Below are 5,731 nucleotides of genomic sequence, written 5' to 3'. Positions count from 1 at the left end.
CAGAGGACTCAATACTAACCTTTATTGGTGATGGTCTAGCGATCATTTTGCCTTGATAACAAGCATCACAAGAAAATTCATCATTTGTAAGAATCTTCAGGTTCTTTAATGGATACCCACTCGAATTTTCAGTAATTTGTCTCATCATTATTGATCCAGGATGGCCCAAACGGCCATGTTAAAGCACAAAAGTATTTGAATGAGTAAACTTCTGGATTACGATAGAGTGTGCTTCAACTGTACTAATCTTTGAATAGTATAAGCCAGAAGATAAAGTTGATAACTTTTCTACAACGCATTTCTGGCCAGAAATATTCTTTGTAATACAAAGATATTCCACGTTCATTTCATCTATTGTCTCAACATGATACCCATTTCGGCGGATATCTATAAAACTCAACAAGTTTCTTCGGGACTTGGAGGAGAACAATGCATTGTCGATAATAAGTTTTGTTCCCTTAGACAGAAATACAGTAGCTCTTCTGGAGCCTTCAATCAAACTTATATTACCAGAAATTGTTGAAACATTTGCTTTTTCCTTATGCAAATAAGAAAAGTATTTCTGATCTTTGAATATGGCATGAGTTGTTCCACTATCAATTACACAAATATCTTCATGATTGGTTTTTGATCCAAACATAATTTGAGGATTATCCATATTCTTCAAAATGACATAAAAAAAATATGATAGTAAACATTATTTTCAAAGCATAACTTTTATTTATGTACAACAATTACATAACCATACTATCTACTACAAACAACAAAAATTAAAATATTTACATTTCTACAGATTCATTACCGATCACATGACTTGTTTCTCCTTCTGGGAGTGCAAAATAATCAGCTACATCCAAATGCATGAAGTCTAAATTATCTTCAGAAATAAAATTTGCTTCAGCATTTTTCTCTGTCTTCTTTAGGGAGGCTTGATACAGCTCAACCAGGTACTTTGGCGTACGACATATACGTGACCAATGCACTTTTCCTCCACATCTATAGCATGTATTTTCTGGCTTTGCTTCTTGCACCGCTTCATGCTTTTGTTCCTTCCTTTTCCACTGCTGGTGGTGAGAAAGGTTCTTTGGTGCATTGTTATTACCACGATTAGAGTTTCCTCCCCGACCACGGCCATGACCACGACTGGGGCCACGTCCTCTTTCACGCTTAGCTTGGTGGAAGTTCGTCTCATTCACTTCAGGGAATGGACAAAAACTAGTAGGTCGGCTTTCATGGTTTTTCATTAATAACCATTATGTTGCTTGGCTACAAGAAGATGTGAGATAAGTTCAGAATACTTTTTGAATTCCATCTCTCGATATTGCTGCTGCAGGAGCATATTCGAGACATGAAAAGTGGTGAAAGTTTTCTCCAACATATCATGATCAGTAATATTGTCACCACATAGTTTCAATTGGGAAATAATTCTGAACATAGCAGAATTATACTCATTGATAGATTTAAAATCTTGTAGCCTTATATGAGTCCAATCATAACGTGCCTGTAGAAGAACGACCATCTTCAGGTTGTCATATCTATCTTTCAAATTATTTCACAGTATGACTGGATCTTTAACAGTAAGATATTCCATTTTCAAACTCTCATCAAGGTGATGGCGTAGGAATATCATTGCTTTGGCACGGTCTTGGTTTGATGCCTGATTTTTATCTTTGATGGTATCTGCCAGATCCATCACATCAAGATGAATTTCAGCATCAAGCACCCAAGACATGTAGCTTTTGCCTGATATATCTAGGGCTACGAACTCAAGTTTAGAAAAATTTGACATTATTTAGAAAAAGAAAGTTCGTATCTCTCATACTTTCAAAGTATTTTCTCGAGATGACAGAGTCTCGTGCTGATAACGTGTTATAAAATAAAAACTGTAAAGTAAAGATAAGTATAGAGAGAAACTGATATATTGTTCAAACTTCAAACTTATGTACATAACGAACTGAATTCTCCTCTATTTATAGAAGAAAGGAAGTTGCTGTATAAGCTGCTACTGCAAGCTGCTTGTAAGCCGCTGCTGCAAGTTGCTGTGTAAGCTGCTTGTAAGCTAATACTCTAAGCTGTTGTGCCAGATATAGATAATCTTCTACCATGGGTAATATTTATCCATAACGGAGTACCGAAAGGATAAGCTTTTTCACGAGGCTTATTTCCAATAGAGTACTAAATAGATAAACATATTTACGGCGGAGTCTCACATGGATAAGCTTTTTCAGGAAGCTTATTTACAACGGAGTACTAAATAAATATCCATAATATAATGTATTTATAACAATATATACATTTAAGAGATTTTTTTTGAATCTATCCTCAAACATAAGAGAATATTTTTGTCATTTTCTCTCATACAGTGGTGCAATTGGAAGCTTTGGAGCAACGGTAAAGTTGTGAATTCGAACTATGAAATTAATCACTGATACAGGTAGCTCCCTTTCCCGACCCTAAGTGAACATAGGATATTTCATGTACTGAGTTACCCTTTTTTAAGTAGTGTAATTAACTCAAGTTGTTATCCTTAACAAGCTTGAGCAAAAAAAAAAAGAAGCTTAAGGGGCTGTTTGGTATGATGGATAAGTAAAATTCTAGGATAAAAATTTAGTATCGCCTTATTCCTTATTTGGTTACTAATCCTGGGATAAGTCATCCCAGAAGTAAAAATAGTACAGGGATAACTTATACTTGTCAGATGGTAGAATGGTAATCCCAGGATAAAGTCATAAAATTGACAATTTCAGGATTAGTACAACATACCTAACCGTCAATAAGAAATAATATCAGGATAATTAACCCCAACATAATTAATCCATGCATAATTTGCTTTCAAAACTAACGACCCCTAAGGCTTCAAGTTAGGCTCAGGGGCGGCTCAATGATATTTGTGGCCTAAAGCCAAACTTTAATAAGGGGCCCTAAGATTTTTGTTGTACAAGAAAACTCATAATTTTATTTGAATTTATTTTTCTAGCTTTTTGAAATGCGAAGTTATTAATAATTTATTTATAATCGATTTCTTCTAATAATTTTTTTTCAATTGATAAAGAATATGTTTACTAATCAATATCAATAGATCTCTTAATTTTGTATCTATACTAGTCCATTGACTATGATCATATATGTTCCTAGGAGTATAACTATCCAACTTATTTAGAACTTTTTATTTTTCTTGAGGATATATGTTAGGTTTCTCGCCAACTTCTCCTCCTTCCTTTTCTTCTTGAATTTTATTATTATCTATCTCAATTATACTAGTGATTTGTTCATCTATCATAAAATCTTCCACATTTTTTGATTTGGTATTTTTACTATTCGCTACAAATTTATCAAGTGCTCCTTTTGGGATTGTATTAGGGTTTCAATTCTTTTACTTTTTTGACGTTTTGAACATCCGGATTCATATTTTCTAGTTGACATTTTAAAACTCTAATAAATAACTAAAAAGATAATATATTATTACAAAGAAAATATATCCAAAAAAAATAAAAAGTAGATGCAAATAATAAAATATAGAACAATCATAAGCTTTTGCTACTTCAAAATTCTTGATGTAACGCCAAAATACTTGAGAACAAATAAAACATATGGTACTTGTGTTCTGCTCTTTTATTTTGTGATAGTGACTCAATGAGATTGGAATGTAGAGAAGGCCAAAGGAACAATAGAAGAGTAAAATTTACTCCCTCTGTTTCAATTTAGATGACATACTTTCCTTATTAGTCCGTTCCAAAAAGAATGACACATTTCTATAATTGGAAATAATTCAACTTTAAACTCTTCATTTTACCCATTATACCCTTAATGAGAAGCTTTTATAACCACACAAATATCATGGTCCTACAAAGCTTTTACCCCTTAAACTTTTAAAATCACAAGTTTTAAAAATCTTTTTTTTTGTCTTAAACTCCGTACCGAGTCAAACTACCCCATCTAAATTGAAACGGAGAGACTTTTGCAGAGAAAGATAAAAAGAGATAAAAAGAATGTGGGCCCATTTATAATAATGATGGTATATAAATGGTAAAAATTGCATGGGGCGCCCTATTTGGTCGCTCCTTTTTAACGTATACCCATTTTATTTTTCCATTTGCATCCGTACCCTTTTTTTTTTTGTTAAAAGCGTTTTAAAAAGATGATTTTGCCCTTCTTTAATAAAAGACTATTGACAAACTGCATGACAAAAATTTAAGCATGTTTAGACTGAAATTTTAGTAAATAAACTAAAAAACTTCAGCTTGTTTAAACTGAAGTTTCGGATAAAACTTAGGACAAAACTGTAGACTGCGTTACAAAATTTCAGCATGTTTTGGTATGAAGTTTTAGCAAATGAACTAAATAACTTCAGCATGCATTAGCAAAAATTCTTTAGAAAATTACATACTGCAAGACAAAAACTTAAGCATGTTTAGTTTGAAGTTTTAGCAAATGAACTAAATAACTTCAGCATGTTTTGTCTGAAATTTAGCAAATGAACTAAATAACTTCAGCATGTTTTGTCTGAAGTTTAGCAAATGAACTAAGTAACTTCAGCATGCATTAGCAAAAACTCATTAGAAAATTACATACTACAAGATAAAAACTTAAGCATGTTTAGTCTGAAGTTTTAGCAAATGAACTAAAAAACTTAAGCATGTTTAGTCTGAAATTTTAGCAAATGAACTAAATAACTTAAGCATGTTTAGTCTGAAGTTTTAGCAAATGAACTAAATAACTTAAGCATGTTTAGTCTAAAATTTTAGCAAATGAACTAAATAACTTCAGCATGTTTAGACTGAAGTTTCGGATAAAGTTCATGACAAAACTATAGACTGCAGGATAAATAACTTCAGCATGCATTAGCATGAAATTTTAGCTTCAATATGAAACAACTTCATGCTATATTAGCATGAAGTTTTAGTTTCAAGGTGAACAACTTCATGCTACATTAGCATGAAGTTTTAGCTTCAAGGTGAAACAAATTCGTGCAAGTGTGATTCTGAAGATGAATCTGGACAAGTTTCTGATTTTTTTATAAAGTTGCTGAGAGGAGATGAGGACATCGTTTTATATCTTTTGTCAGGGATGTAATTGTCATATTATTACGATTTTTTGTGAGATGGCTACCAAATCAAGAATTTTAAAAAATATGGTACAAGTTAAAATATGGCACAAATACAGGGTACGACTGCAAATTCCCCACATAAATGAGGCAAGATTGTGAAATGTTCACACGTAAATAAGAAATGAATCCCAAAAATATATTCCTTTTTCAATTGTTCTCCAACAGCTCCCTTTTCTTGAAACTTGTATTTTTTTTTCTTTTCAAATACTTAATATTGTTAAAAAAAATGGACAAACACATTAACTGTTAGAAAATTTTGGGACTCCTACAAATAAGGGACCTAAGCAACCGCTTTACTTCTTGGCCATTAGGCCGGCCCTGGTTAGGCTTATTCAACTATAATCATATAATCACGGTACGATTGCATTGGACCCCATCCGTTTGTGGACATCATATAATTCTGTAGTTTTCTTGGCGCACCTTTCTCTGTTGACTTTTAATTAAATAAGAAATAATTTACCAATATACTGATATTACAGTCCAATTTTTTGAGAAAGGATATTAGTCACATTTGACCTATGGGAAACAAGTTTGTAAATTTAAAATAATTTACAGTACATTGGACCTAGATTCTCAAAGTATTTGACTCACCTTTCAGTGTCGAGTGCTAGAATGTAATACATC

The sequence above is a fragment of the Nicotiana tabacum genome, chromosome 18, assembly GCF_000715075.1.
Source record: "Nicotiana tabacum cultivar K326 chromosome 18, ASM71507v2, whole genome shotgun sequence".
Lineage (NCBI taxonomy): Eukaryota > Viridiplantae > Streptophyta > Magnoliopsida > Solanales > Solanaceae > Nicotiana > Nicotiana tabacum.
This window is presented reverse-complemented; position numbering follows the sequence as displayed.